At 38.4% G+C, this 27,381-nt stretch overlaps 1 long non-coding RNA gene across 2 annotated transcripts; it reads right to left on the reverse strand.

Annotated features, from left to right (window-relative positions):
- Positions 1–678: 678 nt before the first annotated feature.
- Positions 679–26,819, reverse strand: LOC136851930 (uncharacterized). 2 transcript variants are annotated; one of them, XR_010857005.1, is made up of 7 exons: positions 26,559–26,819; positions 19,664–19,776; positions 18,830–19,472; positions 18,187–18,309; positions 6,224–6,320; positions 4,954–5,118; positions 679–4,537 (listed from the first exon to the last, which is right to left on the reverse strand). It is a non-coding gene; the product is annotated as an uncharacterized lncRNA (long non-coding RNA). The 2 variants fall into 2 exon arrangements; XR_010857006.1 differs by lacking the exon at positions 18,830–19,472 and having other exon boundaries at positions 26,559–26,736.
- Positions 26,820–27,381: the final 562 nt, after the last annotated feature.

A 27,381-nucleotide genomic window follows, 5' to 3' on the forward strand; every position in this document is an offset into this window, starting at 1 on the left:
ATTTCATTATCAGTGAATTATTGATAATTAATCAGCTGAAGAAGTAAATCAGTATTTTCTGAAATCTTGATGTCTGACTAATTATGGTGTGTCAACAGGTATGGATACCTAGAAGAAACAGTGGAAAGGTTGATGTACTTACTGAGGACAATTTTCGGCCAGCAAGGAGACATGGAACTTCTACAGAATGCAGCTACAAGTAGACATTATTTATGGAGGGCTTATTTGCTATACATAAGGAATCAAAATTGTCTCTCACTTTGTTACATCAGTTTTATGATTAGTTTACGTAATACGGTACATCTGATTCGCTTAAATTTAAAATCTGAAGCCATGTCATCTTTTCGAAACGGTTCATATTTATATCAAGGTGATAATTACCAAAAGAAGAGGGCACTCTCAATTGGTCTCCCTTTCTTAAAAACGTTACGTAGAAGTGGAATTATTTATTCTTTATAGACTACATGACAAAACTTAATGTAATGTAAACTTTCTGTAGATTTCTTTACTCAACGAAATCAAACACTAGACCTTTAGGAAGGCTACTGTATGTTTATGGAGATCTTGCTTATTACTAATGGTGTGTGAAAGGCAAACCACAATATAAAGTAGGTTCTTGCAGTATAATCTTTTGAAATGTCATAAAATATACAAGGGACACAAATTAGATGTATACAAGGGGAACAATTTAGATGTGACCATCGGGACAATTATTGATAAGGGAGATATTTAATGGTATATTAACATATGAATGAAATATCCAATATAAGGGTATATATGCAGTGAACATATACAAAGTCTTTCTTGTATATCAAACATACCACAGTATCTTTCACATACCAACACCTCCCTTCCCCCTCACGCTCGTAGCACACTCAAGAGCAGACCCCTTTCCTCTGAGCCTTTGAAAACGACATGGGATCACTGTGGGGACATTATCTGAAGACTGCTTTTCCAGGTTGGAGCAAGGGGTCTTGGAGGAAGTGGGGAAGGGGTCAACATTAGAAGATGTCACTGGGCAAAGGAAAGGACGGTTTCGCCACCGCACACGACCACTCTGGAGACAAAACTCATAATCCCTGGACCTTTGTCCCTGCGGTGCGATGTCAAGCCTTGGATCTTAACTTGTTGTCCACCACTCAGCCTAGGTTTTGGACGAGCTTGCTTGTTGCACTGGGTCTTGACCTGCTCAGCATGGGCAGCAGCACGACAGGCAGTCCTCAGTCTTCACCTGCAGTTCTTGTGAAAATGACTGAGGGTGGACAGGAATGCATGACGTGAAAGGTCGGCCATACAGCATCTGGGCGGGGGAACACCCTGTGAAACTAATATTTTGGAGCTTGACAATCCTTGGTCAAATGCTTCACAATCGATTTTGCTGGATGGTGCTGTTGTTACAATAAGGTGCTTGATTGACTTCACAGCATACTCAGCATGACCATTTGATTGCAGGTAATGTGGTGAGGTTATTGTATGTTGAACTCTGCAATGCTTCATAAATTCCTAGAACTCAGCGCCGGTGAGCTGTGGTCCTCCATCAGTCCTGAGGCGAAGAGGAACACCAATTTCCTGGAAGTAACAGCAAAAGATCCTGATGATGCTAGAGGTGGTAGTATCTTCTTTGCAAGGGACAACAACAGGCCAACCTGAAAGTCAGTTGACTATGATGAAGAAAGATTTCCCTGCAACAATGAAGAAATCTGCTGAGATGGAATCAAAAGGCCTTGTAGGGGTGTCATCATTCTGTAGGGGGTTATTGTTGTTTGAATGGCTGCAATGTCTGGCATGACTCACGAGTTGATACTGGTTTTGGCCTGTCTGCTTCTGGCGCTTGGTGGCTTCCACACCTCTGTGGTTGTTATGTAAGAGGAATAAGGTGCAGTGGCAGAGGGCAGCAGAAACTACAATTCTTGCTCTGTACAAGACTAGTTCACTGTTGGTGTAGAGGTCTTCCAGTATGGGAGTAAGGGGTTGTGAAGAATATATCTGCTGGAAGGAAATACTGAGGTGACAGTTAAGCAGATGAAGGAATCTTCTTGCTGCAGCCTGAAGATCCTGGAGAATCCTATCAGCAACTTGAGCTGAAGACTCTTCTGAAGTTGTGATGGCTTTCACAGTCATGACAGCTTGGAGATGGGTGGCAAAAGCAGCACCTGAGATCTCATCCTCTGGTGTGGGGAGGCTGACTGGGCTCGAAACAAAGCATCAGGAATACAAAGTTACTTGCCAGTACACCAAACAGCTGTGAAGAGGTAGGGTGAAATCTTTTCCTTCAGGCATTGGAGGCAGGGATTCTCAGTAGCATCCAATGTGTAGTAATTCAAAATAGGTATGATAGGGCAGTGATCCATCACTACAGCGACATTTTGTAGGCCGGTTAAATAGCTTACATTTCAACACTACCCAGATGTCAGCTAGCATCTCAAGCTCAAGTAAGAAACCAAGAGCCACACTGAACTAGGTGTAGGGTTCCACCACCTTGGTCCTGCAGGAGGGCATATCCAACTGTGCTGAGTCGTGAGGCATCCATCTGAAGGACGACAGGTATGTCTGAGTTGAAAAGGGCAAGAACGAGTGGACTAGTGAGAGCTAACTTTGCGCATTGAAAAGCCTCATGATTACGTATCCAAACAAATGTTCTCTTTGGGCTTATCAGGAGGCTGAGCTGCAGCAGAGATATTGGGTGAACTCTGCTACTGTTCACCTGTCCCATGAATGATTGGAGGTTAATCAAGATGGCTGGGGTTCGGAAATCCCTGATAGCACCAACTGTTTCTTAAGTATATCAACAGAAGTTCACGGCAGGTGCGGTGACCACAACTTTGTTGAAGGTTGCGGCAGCTGGTGAGCACTTCATAGATACACTGAAGTTGTGTATGGTAGTCTTCATCATGGAAAAGAATATCATCTATGACTTTTAACACAATTTTTGACTCCTTGAAGGGTCATACCACTTCACAGGCAGAAGGCATCTCCAGTAGCTGTGAAGCTTATCAGTCCTCTATAGTATTTGAACCGGTCATATCAGATACTTGCCAGTACCCAAAGAGGGCACCAGCTGTTGTGAAATACTGAGCCTTTGGGTCCACACTATGAATAGCTGCAAAGGGTGTGCTGGGATGGAAACTTGGCGAGGTCAATGGTAATGCATACTCCTGGTTCATTCTTGGTAATGGCAACAAGGGCGTGGCACATGATTGAAGGATCATCACCAACAGGTTTGATTATTGCCTAGGCCACCATGGAATCCAGCTCTTCCTTGACCTGATCCTTGAAGGTGAATGGAATCTGTCTTGGAGTGTGTATGGCGAAGGGCACTGCATCATCCTTCAGGTGGATCATTATGGGAAGACCTACCATAGGCTTGAGATGATTTGACTTTGTCTTCTTTGGAGACCAACACACCCTTGAATACTCGTAGGAAACATTCTTTACTTTTTGAAGGTGGTGTGGTGGCTGAGATGGATAGCTCCTTGTGTATGTTGACATGTTTTACTTCCAAAATGGGTTTAGGGAATTCTGGGCATTTTCATGGACTTGAATCCTTGTAGAACAAGACCACTTGCCAAGGGTAAGGGTAGCCTGGAATGTACAAAGAGCAGGTGCCATTTAAGACCCATTCGTAGTGAACATGACAGTTGGCAGAGGAGGCTGCAAGCTGCTCCTGGGGATATCCAAGCTTTCAAAATGTTGTTGCCAATCACAGTGACGTCCACATCTGTGTCTGGCAACATCTGTATGTGAGACTTAACATTGCCAAATAACAGGAGGACAGATGCATTTGGGTGTTTTGGAATTGATGTAGGAAGGTGATCCTCAGCGACTACAGCTTTTCTTTGTTGAATCTAGAATCTTGCTGGAGTTGGAGGAGGTACCACTCTTGCTGGTGTTGGAGAAGGTATTACTTGCTTGAAGACCCATCTCATCCCTTCATTTCCCTACAGCACTTATCAGTGTCCAGTGCAATGGTAGAAGCGGCACTGGACTTTGCTAGCAGGGCATTTAATTGTCCTGGGCAAATGACCAAGTACTTTTAGCTGCTGGGCACATCTGGCCATGCTGACAGGCACAACACTGGCATAAATGAACTGGTGTTGATGTCTGTTCTGAAGGTTGTGGCTTTTCACTTTTCTTATTGTTTCCTTCTTGTAGGCAGAAACAACGCATTACTGTTGGTTGGAGCACGTATGGCGGAGGTTCCATTTTTGGCAGCTTCATGTGGCTGACAAATTATGAAGAAGTCTTGTAACGGCGACTTAGTGTCTAAGGAAATTAACTTCTGTACCAATTCTGCATCTTGACACCCATCAGAATAATCATTTTCAATTGGTTCTCTTGGCATGCGGCTGCTTTCCCTGGGCACAAGTCAACTTCTGTGATGCGTCAAAGTCTCACGTAGAAACAGCAAAAGGAGAGGCGTCAAAGTCTCACGTAGAAACAGCAAAAGGCTCTCTTTCCATGCGCTTGCGGCTGTGTAATTCCCTTCGGCGAATCACTTCGTTTTGTAGGCCCTCCAGAACTTCATCCATAGACATATCTGTGGAAGGGGAAATTTGCAAAGTAAGCTCCAACACACGTTGAGTTTCGATAGTATATTAACATTAGGATGAAATATTCAACATAAGGGTACAAGGGAATAAAATCAATATAAGGGTACAAGGGAATAAATGCAGTGAACATAACTTGTACATCAAACATACCACGGTAAAACGCATACCACTAAAAATATCACTTGTTACATTTCGTAATGATAAAGTCGGATAATCTGATGATTTTATCAGATAACTAAACCTCAATAGGTATGAATGATCAGAGATATAATTCTAGCTATTATCTTATTAAACAAATAATTCTAGCTATTATCTTAAACAAAAAAGCAAAAGACTCATTTAACAACTTCACTAAATTCATACTATTCTGGTGGATTGAAAGAAACAAGGTAAAGATACCCACCTTTTTTATACTCTAAAATAAATTTCGTCGCTCTAGAACCTCCGTGATTTTTCTTGCTATCTTGGAATTACTGAACAGTTCAATATGTGGCCATCCAAACATAAAAGAGTTCAGTATACGGCCATCCAAACATAAAGAGTTCAGTATACGGCAATCCAAACATATCTGTAAAGAATGAGAAAAGAAAGATGCTTAAAGTATTGATTTTCAAGCTGTTAAAGTTGATTTTCAAAAAAAAAAAAAAAAAAAAAAAGTCTCTTATCATATAAAGTAATCGTGGTTAGGAAGCATGCTATACCTGATCATACAAAAATGAGAGAGAGAGAGAGAGAGAGAGAGAGAGAGAGAGAGAGAGAGAGAGAGAGAGAGAGAGAGAGAGAGAGAGAGAATCACTGGAAACCTACTCTGATAAATTAACTCCTTGTAGTTTATAATGAAAATGAAAACCTGACAGTCTGCCTGTATCTCTCTCCATCCGGGGAAAATTTTTTGTTATTTTGTGCACATTAGTGTCATATTATACATTTTGGCTTTGGCAGCTTCACCTGATGGAAGCCACCATCCTATTCTGGCATGTACAATAAAACCAGCAGGCAGGTTTTATAACATTAAATGGGTACTGACTGGATGATTGGCTGATTATAAGTTACCTGGCACTGAATGGAGATGATTTAATTCTAAACGTTACGCGACATTAGTATTTAATTAATTCATTATTCTTAAGTAATAAATGCAATGCAATACGTGCTTGAACTCCTCTTTAAAAAAAGGGAATGAAGATTATAACTATCCATATTTAAAAGATCTTGCCCTAAATAGCTGGCGAAGATCAGATGATATTTACTTAAAATGGGATGATAATACGAAACATTTTTTAAGATACTTATTTTTGTTCTCTTTAGTGGCTATCTGCGTCGTGTAGTTTTTTGCATCAATCTCGTCAGTAACAGTAACTAACAATTCGTACCAAATTATCCCTTAAAGGCTTACGTTATGTAACATTTTAACAAATTGTTTTACTCTATTTCCATATAGTCTTAGTTCATACCAAAGGGATTACTGCTGGAAAGGCCTCATGGAGCTTTAATTTATAAGCTGGTACTCTGCCTGATACGAAAGTCTTCGTTTTTCCATTCCAGAGTTCTTAATTTGCCGTTGCAGGATTTTCTTGAGCTTAAAGCCATATCGGGTCTGTTCATTCTTTCATAATTTTCCTATATTTTTTCTTATCGTGCACTGTTATAAGGTTTTCTTCCAAGACATGCCTTACTTATTTCAATGAGGTCTTCGAAGCAGAGCTGAAATGACCTCAAACGTCGTCAGTTTTAATTTCCTCTTGGTATCTTTCTAAACTCCCGAGGCAGTTTCTGGAAACGACAATTTTATGTTTTACTGAACCTTAATGAGAACTCTAAACGTTTTTATTTTCTCAAAAACTTATAAGAATAATTGTTGATTAAAATACTCACATTAATAACATTGAGTTGTTAGTTTGAAACTTACGTGAAAACTACATTTCAGTTAAATTACAGTGTGTAAAACATGCTACAAATTATTTTAGTGTCGTTATTTTTAAGGGAAAACAGTTTTTCATAAAAGCCCATTACTTATAATTATAACTAACTCTTGATCACGAAAGGAGTATAATTATAAAAAATGAGGTTTAAGGTTAACATACATTTTCAGTAGCGAAATTCTTATTTCATCACAGCTGCCATCAAAATATATCTAAGAATAATTCCACTCTGGAGGATAATTTAATTAACAAACATATATATATATATTCAGATAAAGCCACAGGAAATATGAAAGAAAGAATTACCTAGCGCCTTCGTATTGCTTCCCACACATTTGGAAATCGCAAAAGTGCTTGGTACTTGTTCCTTTTATTGTTCCTGCGGCCTTGGTTGAATATGCTGTCATATGCTATTAAGTGACGTAGAAGCATATATATGTATAAATAAATAAATAAATAAATAAATATATATATAAATATATGTAAACTTTTTACTTTAAAATAGAAATTATAACCAAAAGTGAATTACTCTTGCCTAGTTTCTTCACTATCTCTACCACAATACCCTTACAAAAATGTATCCCTAGGGAATCTATGAATAAATATTTACCCCCAAAATATAGTTTTTTATTTTGACAATACAAGGCAGCGGAGAGCCTCAGGCCACGTAATGAGTACTTGGAAATAATGAAGGCTGAGAGATAAGAATGAATAAAGAAAGAAACACTTCATTATAGTTCGATTGAGTTATGATGATGATGATGTGGAATGGTTTCGAGACAATGGAATGAAACGGACGAGGCACTCGAGAGGGTTTCCAATCAAATTATCACAACGGAGCAGACAAGAGATTCAGATGGGTAGCAGCAAGATGAAACAATAAATCAGGGTTCCATCTGAATTGAGGGAAATGCAGGTACGGTACACGAAGACGACACCAGCAGGGGTCAGTCTAAATGAAAGGAAATCAAAGGTTCAGTAGCACTGAGATGCACCTCGGAGATTCGAGGGAATTTATCTCTCCACGTTTCCTTCCTGCTTTTATTAATCATGGAAATGGGACAGCGCGATGAATAGAGAGAGATCTGGCCATGTCGTTGATCCAGAGAAATGGTAACATTTGGGGGAAATCAGTACTAAGCAATGACCCTTTCAATTTAGATGGAAATCCGAAGCGTGTAGCCTTTAACAATTCAACATTTACTCGACGTTACTGATCTGGGAAAGAGGATTTAATACATTTCATCGGGGATATTTTCGTTTAAACCGAAGCACAAATCTACAATTTTGTTAAGGAAAAGCTGAAAAAGCACAAAATAAAACACTGATTATACGAACCGATATTCCCTATGCCGTTAACATACATCACTGTTTGTGATGTCCAGCGTTTCAGAATTCATCACGTAATCGCAGTTAAAAGTACCGCCATGGAATTTGTAAATATCACAGGTGAAGAGGCACGTCATTAACAAACCAGGATTTGCATAAATGAGGGGGATTTAACAGCCAGCCACTCTGACACAGCACCAGGGCTTATCAATGGACTATGGTGTATGACGTCAGCCATAGTGCTGTGAAGTGATGGTTCCAAATATTTTATCATCCGTGTTTATTCTTTCTTCTAATTTTTTATTTGTACCGTTTTACTGGTTATTCAGGCTGTACTGTATATAGTTCACCTCTTCTGAACTACCACACGTACGTCGTTTGTGTACTTTCATAACTAATTAAATGATGTCCAGATTCAATTGAGATCATTACCCGACTAAAAGTGCTAAAAATTAAAAAAAATGTAAAATACGCTTTATTAAAATGCACTAAAAAGTAAAAAATAATTTTTTGAGAACACCAGGATTTCCTTGCATTTAATCATGTCTACAAAAATAAAAGCGTGGGCTCCAAACATGGAAAGAAATGCTACAAGAATTTTTTTTTTTTTAATTTCTGGTGGCATTTCCTTCCATGTTTGGCGCCCACACTTTTATTTTTGTAGACACGATACAATTAAAGAAAATCATGGTGTCTCAAAAAATTATTTTTTACTTTTTAGTTCATTTTAATAAAAGCGTGTTTTAATAACATTTTTATATTTTTTTATATACGTATTAGTTTTGACAGAAATTGTAACTAATTTATGATTGTAGCTAACGAAAGTTGAACGTGATATCCTGTCGAACCAAAGGAGGTTTGAAAAATCCGTCGAGTTAACTTATTTTACAGAGTCAAAGAAGGTATGAAAACGCCAGTGTTTTTCATACAAATCCTGAGGTACTGGGAGAGGTCACTGTAGGGTCACTAGAGGTCACTTCTGACCTGCTGATCATTAAGGTTGTATTGTCACTAGGATTGAGAAACCATGCAAAATTTCAAGTCCATCGAACGAAGGGAACAGGTCGAAAATTAAGTTACAAGTTTTGACCCAAACAGACAGAAAGATGCAAAAGTCAAGTTAAGTAAAACCATGTAATAAATATCAATATGACGACTCTTTACATTGGTTACTATGGAGAGGAAATTCTAGTGTAAAAAAGCATGATTAGAATTATATCAATGTGACGACTCTTTACATTGGTCACTATGGAGAGGAAAATCTAGTGGAAAAGAGCATTATTAGAATTATAAAAGTTAATTAAACTTTAAACCTTGCATGAGACAGACATTTCCTTTCTCATTTCATAAAGGGAGTTGTGCAATGAACAATGTTAAGGAAAAAAAAAGCAGCAAAATAAGAAATGAAAAATTTGATTTCACTATGAATCTATTTTCTTCATGTCTAGATTCCTACGAGACATTTTAGAATATATTTTAAAAACACTACCACTTGCATCTCATTCTAAGAACCATTACAAAAATATGTCAAAAGACCTTAATTTTATTTAATTTAATTTTGAATGTGTCTTTTCATCCAGTGATATATAATTGTTTCAGAATCCTATTTTCTTAAAAGCTACTAATTTTTGTTCTTTTTTGAGGAAGGGGGCATTTCAACGCAGTATCACAGAAATGTGATTATATTCCAGTATTACAATCTTTTTCATGTTATAGAAAATATGGCTTCCAAACATAAAAATGAAAAATGTGCATAGCAGAATAATTATTTAAAATTTATTCACTGCTGTGCATTTTTCATTCTTATATTGTAAAATCGTAGGACTTAAATATAATTAGAAACAAAAGTTTCGCTGTGCCCGTTTGTAGCCAGAGGAACTAATTTCTTGCACTCAAAAATACGAGGAAAAAACCCTGAATATCCGATCGCTAAGAATTTCAGCTGGATTTGGATTAAAAGGTTACTGTCTCCTTTCGTGATCTTGCGTTCCCTTACTTATTGACTTTATCACAAATTCTCCTGATTTAGTTTCCACTCAGTTACAGAAAAAAAGTAATGGTGCCTTTCACTTTTAAAGAAGAACGAGTGTTAAGTTTCATTCCACACAAATAGGGCTGCAAAGTTCTTTATTGGCAGCACACATCTGAACCATGCAAAATATACCAAATTTGTTAGCAAGCATATTCTGAGACCAATGTTTTTCTTGTAACAGCTGTGAAGTACATGTTTATGTCTGTCCATGTTGGGGGGGATTAGCAGGGAGGGTTTACCAATCTTTTTTAATATCTTCCTAACCGACTGGTGCACCTGGTACGAACCAGTGTTATCTAATTGCACAGGTAATTTCATGATTCGCCAGAGACCTGTGACCAAAGCATTCAAACCATTACCTGTGTTATGGGTATTGTGCCGAGCTATTTACCGAGTTATGTAATAAGGAAAATTTTAATGTTATTTGATACACACACACATATATATACATATATATATAAAACATATGTGGGTGGGTCTGTATATATACATACACAGAAATTCAAAATAAAACGTGCATTGGTTTTCCTTCTTCGTGTTTATGAAGAATTGTCTTCTTCATATACACATTCACAAACGTGTGTGTGTATGTGTGTATGTATATATATATATATATATATATATATATATATATATATATATATATATATATATATATATATATATATATATATATATATATATATATATATATATATATATATATATATATGCGTTTGTGAATGTGTATGAAAAAACCATTCTTCATAAACACAAAAAAGGAAAAACCAACGGCAGTTTTATTTTGAGTTTCTATCCCTTTAGAAGCCAATAATGGATTTAGCAGTTCCCTGGTGCTTTACTTCTGCAGGAACGAATTTCTATTAGGCAGGCAATTAGGGGATGCGAAGTCTATTATGGGTACGACTAAAGGGGACGACTATGCCCAGAGTTTAAGATTCTTAATCTTAATCTTTTCTCCAATTGCTCCCTATAAAAAAAAACACTAATCCAATCAGGCTTCTATGGCCCTTGTGCCAGAGTCATGTCATTAGTCTGTCAAAATGAAAGCGACTTCAAAAGTCTTTCACTTTAAAATGCATTTAATTCCCCAGCTAATGTGTCGCTACTTGTGGAAGGCACGTCATTTCAAAGCCGGATGCTTCAAATTGCCGTAATTAAGTAGACTAATAACATAAGCCTCGGGTGCTTAGTGTTTGCATTATGGCCCTGGTGTGTCCCATTTGAACAATTTTGCTGAATACATTATTATTTGAAAACGGTAGAAGTTACTATACTCTATATAAAATACTTTTTTGTTATTTATATGAGATTTGTGCTGGACCCTTTTTTTAGTTTTCATAAAATTATATATATGATTATTATATATTTATATATATATATATATATATATATATATATATATATATATATATATATATATATATATATACATACACATATATACATATATATATATATATATATATGTAATTCTAATAACCACCATGCCCTCTTAACTTCTCAAATTCTTCGCTTTTTATGGATATGCTTGTAACTACGAAGCCGTAACATCCAAACACAAGAAATTGAAGAGACTTGTGATTGCCGGTCTCTTCAATTTCTTGTGTTTGGATGTTACGGCTTCGTAGTTACAAGCATATCCAAAAAGCGAAAGAATTCGAAAAGTTAAGAGGGCATTGTGGCTATCAGAATTACATATGTGTCTGGTAAAAGTGACCAGTAGATTCTACACACACACACACATATATATATATATATATATATATATATATATATATATATATATATATATACATACATACAATACATATATATACAATATATATATACATACATACATATGTATGTACATATGTATGTGTGTGTATATATACTACCATGGATTAACAACTCTAACCCCGCTTACAACAGCTATAGAAAGGAGCTGTCCCTCGTGGGGAACCCTGACTATGCCTGTCACTAAAAAAAAAAAAAAAAAAAAAAAAACTACTTGGCAGTTCGCACTCAATACTGATACGGATAGTACAGGAATGGATTTGGTCGATTCATTCAAGTATCTTGTTTTAAAAATAACGGGTGATAGTAGGATGGGAGAAGATGGAGGTATAGATTAAATACAGCGAGCAAGAATGCGAGGTGTCAGCAGAAGATTTGGAAGAGACTTGAATTATCTCTGAAAGCCAATGGGGACGTTAAGCCATCTCTTGCTTTATGGAAGTGAAGTGTGGGTGTTGAATGCAAATGAGAGAAAACAGTCAAAGCTGTTGGCATGAATTGATAGTGTGTGAAATGTGGAGGAATTTAGAAGAAATGATAAAAGGATTCATGATGGTTGAAAGATTAGAATATTTTGAGATGGCCCGATCATGTGGAAAGAAGGGACGACCTAGAAATTGTTGGATAGAGATACTCGATATGAATGGTCTAAATATACAGGGAGCGAGAGAATATGTGTACGGTAGGTTTCAGTGGCACTGCGCGTGCAGTGGGGTTAGACGCACTGCTGATGAACCATCTGTGTACATTTATGAGGAGGCTAATATAGACGCCAACAAAGTGATATAAAGTGAGTGTATCTTTCCTATCTCTCGATATACTGAGTTTTGTGAAGGCTTGGCAAGTGTAGATATTTCCTGCAAAAATGTAGTAACTAAGGCCAAAAATATACTTTTAACTCAAAATACAGCTCTCGCTCGCTTTATCAGGATTTCATCACTATTATATTTGGATAATAATATACCAACTCAAGAAAAGAATTATGGCGGAAGTCATTTTTCGTTTATATTTTTTTTCTTTTAGTTTTGCAAAGACGGTATAGCTCTATGAGAAAAGGTGAGGATCTTATTGGCTATGATTAACAATGGTGTCAGTAATACATATGTTAATAACGGTTTGCTTTAGACTATTGCAAATTGACAAAAACTGCAAATAATATTGGGTACACACTGACATGGGAGACCACTGAAGTGGGACCTTTCAATGAACAACAAGTCCCAAGGATCTTACAACTTAGTCGATCAACCTCAAATGAATGATCGCAATGAAATGGAATTAAACATTTAGTTATCGTAAACGGAGAGAAACATACCCAGCCTATACCCACAAAAACGAAAACAGATACGTTCTCATTAGCTAATAAATTAAGTTACGGGAAATATTTACTCGTGGTTTCAATTCGACCTGAATGAATTGATGCAGAAAAACATCAACACTTCAAATTTTTGCTATTCATTATTGACCAAGGGCCTTCTCCACAAATTTAATGCTGATTTGGACCATGGCTGATTCTGTTCTCTAAAATCAGAATGAGGTCACAGAGAAATCAATTTTTGTCCCATTTTGCAAAATCATGAAACTTTCACCCTTTTGGAAAGATGAAATGCTTAAGCTTTGAAGCCAACTGTCACTGTCAGGCACTGCGGTGACAGCTGTCAAGAAACGCTGGCCGTCAGAGGGACACAGAACGTCGCTTCTATTTTTCTATTGGCACTCGCGCAAGGTGGAAGGGAAATCCTGTTAGCTTATTGTCCCAAATTACCCTCTGTGATATCAAAAGGATTTCCGAGCACGATGCGGAAAAGTTTAGCAGCTTAACTTCCTTCTTGTTACCAGATAAAAAAGAAAACCTGGCGTTCCCGTTCAGGGTTATTTTCCCGATTTCCGTTTTGTTCAGGAGTTCCTCAGCTGTTTCCTATTCAATCTTAGGGGAAACACTGGCTGAGCTGCAAATATCTACCAGGATATTTACGTAAAAATACGAACCTATGCTGAGAGGCAAAGAAATAGGCAATATTGATTGACATGACACACTTGTTTCGGAATATGTCAGGGTGTGCGGGCCAATTTTTGTCTTTAATAGTGAAAGTAAACAATGGGTAATAATATTATATGAGATTGACTACGCTCCGTCTTATACATGTTAGAATTCAGAACATATGCAAGGTCCGTCTTATACATGTTTGAATTCAGAACATATGCAAGGTCCACGTATAGATAAAATGTTTAAAACAATAATTTAGGAACTTTGTAACGACGGACCAAATAAGCTTAAAACAAAAGAGTAACGGCAAGAATTCTTGAAAAGCGGAAGGAAGAATTTTACGCAAATTTTCCTAAGAGCGAATTTCGGAAATTGAATCGTCCTTCGTCACTTTTATGAGGAATAATGCAGAGAAGAAGAGCTGACACACAGACCCTCGGGAAGGCGTTTGCATTCGGTACGCGTATTATGCGATGCATTCCGAGCGTCAAACGCCGTAGGAACTATCATCTGAAGGAGGTCCCGGCGTTTCAAAAGATATTTTCGGGGCCCCAAGGGGAAAGCTGTACATTAGTACAAATAGATCTGCAAGAGAGAGTGGATTTTAACAACTTTCGCCTCCGATAAAACTCGAGTTCGTAACGGTGAGCTTGGATGTTTAGACAATGCAGAGAATTGAACGAGAAAGATATATTACCTCTATCTCTGTATTTTTTATTTATTGTGTTATTCAGATACGGTATATTAAGTCCGTGCCTATTCGATTACCGCCTAAAATATCTCGTACTAATAATGGCATGAGGAAATTTGTTCAGAATTTGACAGCTTAACTGAAATGTAAATCAGATAGACATTTTCGTACTAACATTCTTCCGCCTTAATTCAAATTGCTGCTTTCAGAATGTTTTCCACAAGGTTACAATTTCTTATATTCATGCAAAGAACATTTCAAGTGGACATCAACGACTTTTCTACGCAGCAGCAAATGTCTACGTTTATACAAGCGGAAACCACCTATGTGTATGAAAGGGAAATTTTGTCTGGATACTGACGACTTGTCGACATCATGATAGTTACCTTAGTTTTTGAGAAAAATCATTCAGCATCAATGAGTTTTCTATTTATTCTAAATGAAAATACAGAGTTAAGCACTTGAACAGAATGGCTGTGGGAAAAGACTGACCTTCACAGCTCGCCCTGCTGAAATGACAAGTGGACTTGATCAAGGTCCATTGAGTTTTCAAAATCTAAGTTTTGGGCTGTTAGCTTATTGCCAACATCCATCCCAGGCGTTCCAGCTGATTTAAGGGTATGCATGTTTGCCTCACTTTTTCACAAATCAACATATTAAGACTAGGAGATTCCTGTACACAACACCGATGGGTCTGTGAACCTAGTGGACCAAAAGACTTCTACCAGATAAAATGATAAATACCACTAAAACAAAAAGGTAACTCAGTCATTCCTAAACAGAATTCAGAGTGATGCCTGGGGCAAATTTCTCTCAATCGAAACCTCAGCAGATCATACAGAAACCTCCTTAGCACCTATACTATACAACAAAACTCCCCACCGACTGCCCTGGGGGTTTTCACAGACGATTATTTTCTAGCAATTCATTAACGCAAATGAAACTGTAAAGGTCAGTTTTTTACGGAAAAGGCTCTGAGTTATCTATGATGCCAGTCATTTTTACTTCATTCGCTCAATAATGGTTTATGGAAAGGTTTAAAGAAACGAGAGAGAGAGAGAGAGATCGACTATGATTCTCTCCGTGTCCTCTTGAAAAGGGAATTGGGTAAATATTTACTTTTGTAAGCAAGGCGAATGAAATCCCTGAAACGCAGTTTAACACAGATTGCTTTCAATTAATTGCATGCTTTCGATCTTTCTTTACATGAATTTTTTCGTTAAATAAAAGAACTATGAAATTATATAGAAATTCTCAGTTTTTTCATTTGAAATGAAAAATAACAGCCTTTGCTTTCAAAGAAAACACTGCAACCGTAATATATTGACATCACTTATTTTACCCAGATCTAACGACTAGGATCTTTTATTCTCATTTCACACTAAACGAGTAAATTTCACCCAATCTCCTTTACCGTGGCATTCGAAATGTGAATGAACGAAAGCGTCTGTCATTCAATGTGTTTAAATACCGGTAATAAGAGGATTACTAGAAACGCCAAGAAAATAGCGAACAGTCGCATCGTCTTAAACTTGATACCTCCACTTCTCCACATGAAAATAACTCGCAATGAGCTTCAAGGGAGTAATACTGTGTTTGCAACACAAAGCAAGGTTTCTCCCGGTGCAATTGAAACGTGCATAATTGGATGATAAACTGTTTAATCTTTTGCCACTGCCGGGTGCAGAAATAGAAAATGAAAGCCTGGTTGCGTGTGTGTATGTAAACGGAGGTGTCTCATCAGTTTTATGAATGGAAATACACTAAAACTTTTAAGGACGATAACAAATGGCTGAGAACCACTGGGGAAAGCAAGGTAATATGTATCAGCTCCCAACAAATAGCTGAGAACCACTGGGGAAAGCAAGGTAACATGTATCAGCTCCCAACAAATGGCTGAGAGCCACTGGGGAAAGCAAGGTAATATGTATCATCTCCCAACGAATGGCTGAGAACCACTGGGGAAAGCAAGGTAATATCATCTCCCAACAAATGGCTGAGAGCCACTGGGGGAAAGCAAAGTAATATATATCATCTCCCAACAAATGGGTGGTTCTAAGGTAATATGTATAAGGTCCCAACAAATGGCTGAGAACCACTGGGGAAAGCAAGGTAATACGTATCATCTCCCAACAAATGGCTGAGAACCACTGGGGAAAGCAAGGTAATATGTATAAGGTCCCAACAAATGGCTGAGAACCACTGGGGACAAATGGCTCCCAACAAATGGCTGAGAACCACTGGGGAAAACAAATGGTAATAAAACAAGGTATATCAGCATCTCCCGACAAATGGCTGAGAACCACTGGGGAAAGCAAGGTAATACGTATCATCTCCCAACAAATGGCTGAGAACCACTGGGGAAAGCAAGGTAATACGTATCATCTCCCAACAAATGGCTGAGAACCACTGGGGAAAGCAAGGTAATACGTATCATCTCCCGACAAATGGCTGAGAACCACTGGGGAAAGCAAGGTAATATGCATCATCTCCCAACAAATGGATGAGAACCACTGGGCAAAACCAGGTGGGGAAAGTAAGGTAATATGCAAGGTAATACTGTATCATCTCCCGACAAATGGCTGAGAACCACTGGGGAAAGCAAGGTGAGAACCACTAAAGCAAGGTATCATCATCTCCCAACAAATGGCCGAGAACCACTTGGGATGGCTGGCTGAGAACCACTGGGGAAAGCAAGGTAATACGTATCATCTCCCCAACAAATGGCTGAGAACCACTGGGGAAAGCAAGGCTGAGAACCACTGGGGAAAGCAAGGTATCATCTCTCCCAACAAATGGCTGAGAACCACTGGGGAAAGCAAGGTAATACGTATCATCTCCCAACAAATGGCCCCACTGGGGACAAATGGATGAGAAACCACTGGGGAAAGCAAGGTAATGTATCAGCTCCGACAAATGGCTGAGAACCACTGGGGAAAGCAATGCTCATTTCCCCGACAAATGGCTGAGAACCACTGGGGAAAGCAAGGTAATATGTATCACCTCCCAACAAATGGCTGAGAACCACTTGGGATAACCACTGGCTGAGAACCACTGGGGAAAGCAAGGTAATACGTATCATCTCCCGGGCTGAGAACCACTGGGGAAAGGTAATACGTATCATCTCCCAAAAATGGCTGAGAACCATGTATCATTTCCCAACAAATGGCTGAGAACCACTGGGGAAAGCAAGGTAATATGTATCATCTCCCAACAAATGGCTGAGAACCACTGGGGAACCTCCCAACAAATGGATGAAAACAAGGTAATATGTATCATACCACTGGGGAAAGCAAGGTAATATGTATCATTTCCCGACAAATGGCTGAGAACCACTGGGGAAAGCAAGGTAATATGTATCATCTCCCAACAAATGGCCGAGAACCACTTGGGAAAACAAGGTAATATGTATCATACCACTGGGGAAAGCAAGGTAATATGTATCATCTCCCGACAAATGGCTGAGAACCACTGGGGAAAGCAAGGTAATATGCATCATCTCCCAACAAATGGCTGAGAACCACTGGGGAAAGCAAGGTAATATACATCATCTCCCAACAAATGGCTGAGAACCACTGGGGAAAGCAAGATAATATGTATCATTTCCCAGCCGGTTAGAGTAAGCTTTATAAATTTTCTACCATATAAAGTTGTTACATGCAATGGTTTGTATTTACGAAAACAATACAAAGTTTCTCAACATCATATCTTCGTATTAATCACATTACTTCTGTATGATATGATGTATTTTATGATTATTTTCAATCCTAGTATAACTTCAAAACTCAGCTTTGAATAAATTGAATAAATAAAAAATCAAAGTTTAGCCCTCCTTTGAACTTCACGGAGACAAATACAAAAAGAACTACCGTCCAAAAATAAACTTATTCAATAATACTCACATTTTTACTTCTTGTATATTATCTCTCTCCCATTCTGGGAGTTTTCATCTCCTTCTCTCTCTTTTTCTCTATCTCTCACTTGTGTTTGAACCGAATTTCCACAATTTCTTGTCTCCGGCGATTCTGTAAGAAGCAAATATATGCTGAATATACATGCGAGAAAATTTGTTCTTTTTTATCTTAAATTTGGCTAAGGTATAACCTAGAGTGTGCATGCATATCTCGGCTAATGGGAAGTTGAAGGATACGCACACACACACACACACAGGATGAGCTCCATTATTTGCTACAAACACGTGCGGTTACTAGAACGTTGCAAGTAACCAGTATCGATATTAGGCACAAAATTTATTTACATTAACCTGTTCAACTGTGATCAGAAAACATTAAAGAACATCTTTAACTAACAACTTAACAACTACCAAATTCAATTCCTAGGCTATATACGAGGTGTGACCATAAAGTATCATGACTGGTGCTATAAAAGTTAAGTATACCTTAGTTTAACCAGACCACTGAGCTGACTGACAGCTCTCCTAGGGCTGTCCTGAAGGATTAGACTTATTTTAGGTGGCTAAGAACCAACTGGTTACCTAGCAACGGGGCCTACAGCTTATTGTAAAAAGAAAACTTCAACACGTACCATTTCAGCATTTAATTTCCTTCGAAGCAATCCCCTTCGGAAGCTACACACCTTGACCGGTGCTGTTTCCATTGATGGAAGCATTCCTGGAACTCATTTTCTGGGATAATCAGCAGCTGCCTCGTCGCATTCACTTGGAGCTCCTTGACGTTCTGAAATCATCTTTCAAGTGGGATTTGATTTTTGGAAAGAGGAAGAAGTCGCAAAGGGCGAGACCTGGGGAACATGGTGGCTGTCGAACCTGGGGGATGTTGTGCTTGGCCAAAAACTGCTGCACAACCTGCGCTGAATGGGCAGGTGCAATTGACACTCACCAGACGCATGCAATTCAGGCCGTTTCAGATGAATAGCATCCCGCAAATGTCGCAACGCGTCACAGTAGTAGGCTACTCTTTGTTTAGTGTCTGACCAGGTGGAGCATAATCATGATGAACAATTTCCTTGTAGTCGAAGAAAACGATGTTTTTCTCAGTTCTGCTGCTTGTGGGTCTCCCAGAACGTTCCTCACTATCGACATTTTGTCGGCCATCTTGAAAACGTCTGAACCACTTGTGCGCGGCTCATACACTCTTCTTCATACACGTCTTTCTCCATCATAGTCAATGTGATGACCACAGACTACACGCATTCCTTCCAAGCACTGCTGTAAAGAGCAGAGGTGAGCTAGGACGTTAAAAACTTAGTGTGTATGCACAACAGGGGTCAGGATCAATATGATACTTCATGATCACACCTCACGCCTCCGCTTAAAATGCATATTTTCATCATTAAAATAAGCCAAATAGCACTAAGTTCTACACTACATAAACACTGACATTAACGTATTAAACTTACCATGATGCAGCTTCCCCACTGAAACACCAGCATAAGTCATAAACCTTCACAGAGTAGCCTTCACTCAAAACCTGAAGCATGGATCCCACAACAGCCTACTGTTCTCACACAGTCTAATAAGGAAAATATAACATTATACAGTAATCACAGGAAAATAAATGAATAATCGCTTCCTTTTTACGTATAAAGTAGTTGGCTGCGTCTCACCAATTCCTATACTAAGCAAGCAAGCATCTCGCCATTATTAGCCTACTGCTCGACACAAAGTCCTGTGCTCCATGTCCAAACAGAATTCTAGGTTATATAATGATACACCCAAATGAATCCCTGTTGACCGTCAATGAAACTTACCTAATACCTTCATGATAAATCCCAATCCAAGTTAAGAGTCCAATGGCAAACCTCCCAACAAACAAGTATCACTACAGCATGAAGGAGAACTTAGCACACAGCTCCAAGTAACCTTCATACCCAATTTGAAAACCTCCCTATGACTCTTCCCACATATTCCTCCACCAAAACTAGTCCCTAACGAACAAACGTGCATCTCATACTTTCTAAATATGGTAAAAATATGCAGTATTAGTTTTATATTCCTGATAACAGGAAATCAAGTTAAAAAGAACCAAAATTAAATGACTAAAGAAAATAATATAATTCTGAGAGACAAAATTTGGATAACTACTCCTGCATCAGCACCCACCCCCTTGTAACCTCTTGCATATAAAGGGTCTCAATGCAAAAGCAAGCTATGTAACAGAGACCAAATCCTGCCCATCTTCAAGAATCAAAATCAATTTTGACGATGGTCTCTCATAAACCTTCCCTCCTCTTTTAACTTTAACTGACCTCACCAACCCATCCTTACTTACATTAGCTTGCATAACTCGAGCTAAAGACCAATGGCACTGAAGTATATTATCCTAGCAAGTACTCATGTTTCCAATGCTTCCAAAACTGATCTGCCAAATGTCGTATGTTTCCACCTATGGAGAGAATAATTACCTGAAACATTATTACATTCAAATGGAGAATCACCCATGTTAAAAAGCATGTTTGGTGTCAGGGGCAATTGCTCATTACTTTCAAAAGAGACAACTATTTACTAATATTTACTGTAGCTTCAGCTTCAAAAAAGTGTACAAAGACCATCATAATCAACTTGTTGACACGCCAAAACCACATCTAACACCTTGCTAACCATGCCTATTATTCTCTCCCAAACTCCACCAAAATGAGAAGCTCCTGGAAGGTTAAAAATAAATTCCAATCCAGAATGAAGCAATTCATCCCTTTTTTTATGATTCTTCCAGAATTAAAAATTAAGTCAAGAACTTTACGAGATCCCGCAAAATTAGTACAGTACCCTGATCACAACGAATTGTCCTAACCTGACCATGTCTAGCCAGAATCCTATGTAAAGTGTTAATAAAGGAATCTGATGAAAGATTTGAAGCCTCCTGCAAGTGCACAGCTATCATACTTAAACAAGTAAATATAGCAACCGAATGCTTGACTTGTGATCTCCCTCTTTTAATGAAAAATTATCCAAATATATCCAATCCAGTGTAATAAAAGGGTGGTCTCCCCTCTTCCAACTGATCAGGAGGCAAGTCTGCCATTTGTTATTAAACGACTACCTCTCAGTTTGCGACATTTAATACTTTTCCCTCATATGTGTCTCACAGCTGCATTGCCCTTTACTACCCAAAATTTTTCTCTTCAGTCCAAGAACATACATCACACCAATAAGGTTTGCTCATTCATGGTAGTACTGAATTACAATGTCTGGTAGAATAATTGGATGCATTTCACCAGGACTGATATTTGCTTGAGACATTATACCTCCTACATTTAATACTCCACTTTGCAAAATGGGATCCAATCTTATTAAGGGGCCAGAAGTGTTTATGGTACCATCCTTCTCTGGACAAGATATTTCTGTTCCACAGATCAAATGTTGAGTAAATCTTACTGCCACTCTTTCTGCCAACCCTAAAAAAATGGGTGGACAGATGCAGACCAAAATCACGAAACTCCTTACTATGCTTACCAGACAGCCAGCCAACAATTAATATAACCCAACCTACAGCCCTAAGTAGTCTGAGACCTCAGAGGTTGCTCTTCAGTAATTTTCAGTCACCTAACCTACCAACTTTTACTTCAGTCCTATACCTTACTTCATGTCTAACCTCTAAATCCTCTACTCCACATGGCATTCCAAGAGGTTCTTATGACCAGCAACTCTTTTCCCTTACTAAAAATTCAGGACCAGTACTCCACCTCTCTAACTGCCTAGAACAGGAAGCATCACCTGCTGGATTTAACTCTGAATCAACATAGTGCCACTGGCTCTGATCATTACCTTCTCGTATCACAGAAGCTTGATTTGCAACAAATGTATATCTAGCTTGGTCATTACAAAAATAACGCAAGACTTTACTGCCTTCAGACTCCTTTCTATTCTTATAATTCTTGATAGATCAATTCTGTTTACCCAGTCCTTAATTCAGTTTATAGTAACAGAATCCAGCTCTGTCCCATTTAATCTACAAACGACACAAATTTTGCATAATTTCCTCCAACCAGCACTGGTGCCAGTACACCAAGTGGATCACAAATGGATGCAACTGCTGGTAGCTCCCGTTTGGTTTTAGGGACATCAGACTCTGATGTCTCAACTCTCAAACTATCAGTGCCCAAATCCCACAAGACTCCCAATGCCTTAGTATGAAAATTTCCCAACCCATTATTAAATCAGGGACCCCCCTGCCCAGACATTCTCCAGGAACAACAGACAAAATCTCTACATGGGGACTCAAACTTGGTCATCGTAAATCCTCTTAGGACTACAAAAATTACCCATCTCGACTAGATCACCTACCAAGGATGTGAGAATCCTCAGACCTCAAACTGAATTAAGGACTGGGTAAACAGAATTGATCAATCAAGAATTATAAGAATAAAAATTAGTTTGAAGGCAGTAAGGTGGGAGAAGGTGCATTTAGTGCAGTTGCATATATTGTCAGATGCAAGTGGAGCTGTGGCATACTTCAAAGTTATGGATAAAGAGGGTAATGTCACTTGCAGGTTCATAATGGGGTAAGGCAAGGGTTGCACCATTGAAAAGTGCCTCAACTGAATTGAATACTGTATAGAATTTATGCCAAAGACCAAGCACTGGGACCTGAGGTCATTCAGCACTTACATGGAAACTGGCAATAAAAGATTTGAAAGGTGTAACAGGAGGAAAACCTAACAGTTGCACTATGAATCAATTGTTAGGAGAGGGTGGAAAACAGTCGTCCATGTAGAAATTTTAAAGGACTGTTTCACATACTTAAGAAACCTTATCACGGAAATCCTTAGCTGTTTGCTTCCGTGCAAAGTTTGCTATGCTTGGCAATGAGCAGGTTCCAAAGGGATGCACAGCCATCTTGTTTTCAGTAAGTTCCATATAACTATTTTCCCACCAAAAGAGCCTTAAATAATCCCTTTGCCACTCTGGCACACGGACTTGATAAAACATGGTAGTTATATCACTGGCGTAAGCAAACAACCCTCCCCTGAATCGAGTAAGCACACCTAGTGAAGAGTTCATCATGTCCAGACCCTGCACTAATAGATCATTTAATGAAAAACTCCATCCACCTTAAAAGCACTATCAAATACAACTCTTACCTTTCCTGGCTTATCTGCCTGCTTTACACCAAAATGAGGCATAAACCAGACATTTTCTACCTGGCCATGTGAAGCGACTCTTTGCATATCCAATTTCTAATATCTCATTCATGAATTTACAATACTGCTTAGCATACAAGCGATCCTCCAACAACTTCTGACACAGCCCATACAAGCAGCACAATGCAACCCTTCTTGTTTCAGGTAAATTTCTAATGCTGCCATGTAAAGGTAATGTTATCTCACACTGGCCATTTACAATCTTAATTTCTTTCTGAACCATTTTAACCCATTTCCTATCTTCAACTGACACGTCATGCCTTGGAGATACTAAGTCCCGAAAGTCATGATTATAGTTTTCAAGGAGGATGGTATCCAACCCCAAGCACCTTCTTACCACTGCAGTCCTATTAATATGGTCCTCATCCAGTTGGCCCCTAGCTCCACATACTACCCAACCCAGTAATGTTCGTACTGCATGAAGCTCATAAAAACTAGTAGAGTTAATAATAATTTCTTGAGGCTCAAAAATATGGGGAACACTGTTTCCCATCAACAATTCAACCTCAACATCCACTTCTGGAATGTTTATTCCTTGTAAATGTGGCCAGCGTTCCAAGTCTCCAGTACTAACGTAATCACATTAATTGACAGGAATCCGAGTGATACTCAACACTGGCGGAAGCAAAACAATTTTTACCCTCGTAAATTACACTCTTTCCCTACTTCCACTCATAGTTTCAATGGTAACATTAACCATCCTGACATATGTGCAACCCAGCTGCCTAAGCAACTCGGCAGAATAGGAGCATGATGAACTTCTGCTATAAAAAAATGCTTTTGTTAACACTTCCTTCCCATCCTGAGACCTTACCCTAACTGGGACCACTGACATACCCATAATACTGTCACCTCTATTGACAGCCCTAAACATAGCAATATTACCCAGAGGTCTATCCTGAGCAAGAGGAGCCACCTGTACTCCATTTGAACTATCTTCTGTGCCAATATTAATAAATATACCAGTTCCTTATGTAACATTGTTTTCATGTCTCAGTTTTACTTAGTCACACTCCTCAATTGCACATTGCCCTCCACAATGCCAGCATGAAACCTGTGCACTAATAACCTTATTACACATAGAACCTTGATCTGATGAATTATCAGTTCTGCTTATCCATGAACTCTTACCTAATCATTCCACCTTCATCCCTACTCTCAGACATGTGGCACCCAAACAACAGATTCTTCAAGACCCTAGCCTCCTTTTCTATAAATTTTACTAAGTCATCAAATTTTACCACTTCCATTCTTTCACCATCTCATCAGCAATCCTACACTAATGATCTCGCACACTAGGATGAAACTTATTCAAAATTAACTTCATTGTTAGGATTCTGAAGCTTTGCTATTCCATGTGGCAAAACTTTTCAGCATAACAGCATATTCCTAAAATCCCTCAGTATCATTTACATCAATATTCTTCCATTTGATAATTGTAGCTATCTGCTCTGGATTGCCATACCTGTTCTCAATAATCCTCTAACCTGCTTATAACCCTCTGAAGCCTCTAAATGAAGACTGGCTGGGACTATTTCATTTGGCCTACCTACCTTGTGCAAATTCAAATACCTTAATTTTTCCTTAGCAGAAGTCAGATTGGTGCTAAATACATCATCAAAGGATTGAAAACCCTAAAATATTTTGTATAACCCCCATCAAATTTAATTATATCTTGTTATGGCATCAACCCTTTCAGATTGCAAGATATCAAAGCCTGAAGGATATCACTACTGTTAATATTGCAACTATTTCTGTCCAAATTGTGTTTCCCAGGCATAGTATTGTCTTTATTACCAATATCCATTTGGTCTTCACCTTGGCTTATACCAAATCCTGTCTGTGCTGCATGGTCCTTTAACCTATTAGCTTGTGGATTTTCATTACCATCTTTGAAATTTAAGCCTGGATCACCTGTTAAGGTTGCAATACATTTTCCTCTGCTGCAGCCTCATCTATCTGTCTCTACCTTTAACCTCTTTCCTTTGTCTTAGTCTACCTTCCTCCTGCTCCAATGCATGCATTTCTGCAAACTTCTTCAGTTTAACCATTAATTTATCCTTTTTGGCAGCTGTCAATGCTTTTCTACTACAAACTGAACCACCAGTAAACCTACAAGAACACTTTGACCCATCAGATTTACCACCAACTACTGATGCAGTCACCCAAGCACAGCTCGTCCTCTTGGACTCCTAGGCCTGACAATCCTGGAAGCCTGTTTGGTTCTGATTCAATAACCATATCGCCTAACTCAGTGTCAACTATAATGTCTTGACTTGTAACAATCTCATTTAAATGTTCCTCAATGCACTTTCCACCGGCTCTTGGAGAATCACTAAATTGCTGAAACAATTCGACTTGTTTCCAGATATCCTAAAGTTCCAAGCCTTTCAAATCTCCTTGAGCTGCTTGACCGTAACCTTCTTCATCATCAGAAATCAACTGTACTCATTAACTGACGTCATTTATGACAAAGTTATCAAACATGTGATTTCTCTGTTTTTTAAATTTTCGAAAAAAAATGATGTTTTCATAATCCAATGTCCTCATTACAATAACTGCAAAATAAAACAGTTCCATCATTTAAATTAACAATACAAAATCAGTTCATTGTATAGTACAAAAGAAAATTATAAGTCATTATTTCTCATTTTTTTAAATATTCGAAAAATCTTGTTCTCAGTGCCGTGTCCTGAGTAACCAAAATATAAATTTAAAACGATACAAAATCAGTGCCTTCAGTAAACACCTCAAATTCAAAACTCAGTGCCGTAGTCCTGAAGACCTCAAATTCAAAATGTTATCTTGTTACTCCAACAAAATGTGGTGTAACTGTGAATGCACGTCTCAGATAATGGGGAGTTGATGGATACCCACTATGAGCTTCACTTTTTTGCTACAAACACGTGCAGTTGCTGAAAAATTACAAATAATCAGTATCGATAGCTGGCACAAAATTTATTTACATAAACCTTTTACACTGTAATCACAAAACATTAAAGAACATCCTTAACTAACCTAACAACTGCCAAATTCAAACCCTAGGCTATATGCATCTCAGTTAAAAATCCATATTTTCCTCGTAGAATAAGCCAAATAACACTTTTGTAAGGTCTGCACTACATAAACGTTGACATTAATGTATTAAACTTACCACGATGTAGCTTCCCCACTGAAACACCAGTATAATAAGTCATAAATCTTCACAGCGTAACCTTCTGCACTCAAAACCTGAAGCATGGATCCCACAACAGCCTACTGTTCTCACACAACCTAATAAGGAAAACACTATCGTAAATCTTTGGATATAACATTATTATCACAGGAATATAAATTAATAATCACTTCCTTTTTATATATAACAAAGTTGTTGGCTGCGTCTCACCAATTCCTATACAAAGTACACAATAACCTCGCCATTGTTAGCTTACTGCACGACACTACTGTACGTTCCGTTCCGCGTTCCACGTCCAAGGCTCCCAAGCAGAGTTCTTTGCTATAATTATACACCCAAATGAATCCTTGTTGACCGTCAACAAAACTTGCCTAATACTTTCACGATAAATCCCATTCCAAGTTGAGTCCAAAATGGCAAACCTCCCAACAAAGTCCCACCTACGTTAGCGGCCCACACCAAAAGTTCCCAAACTTCCCACTCCAGTAGGGTTCATACTCATTGCCCACCAATCTGAAAACCACCTCCCCATGAATATTCCCAGATATTCCTCCACCGAAACTAATTTACTAGTCCCTAACAGGCAAATGCACATGTCGTACTTTCCAAATAAGGTAAAAATAAATATACGAGCAGTAATGGTTTTGTACTCCTGATAACAGGAAATAAAGTTAAAAGGAACCAAAATTAACTGACTAAATAAAATTTAATTCTAGGAGGCAGAACTTGGAGAAATACTGCAGCAACATAGATAAATCTTTTGGGATATAAATGGAGTTGTAATTATTCAGTCTCATTATGC

The sequence above is a fragment of the Macrobrachium rosenbergii genome, chromosome 24 (genome assembly GCF_040412425.1).
Source record: "Macrobrachium rosenbergii isolate ZJJX-2024 chromosome 24, ASM4041242v1, whole genome shotgun sequence".
Taxonomy (NCBI): domain Eukaryota; kingdom Metazoa; phylum Arthropoda; class Malacostraca; order Decapoda; family Palaemonidae; genus Macrobrachium; species Macrobrachium rosenbergii.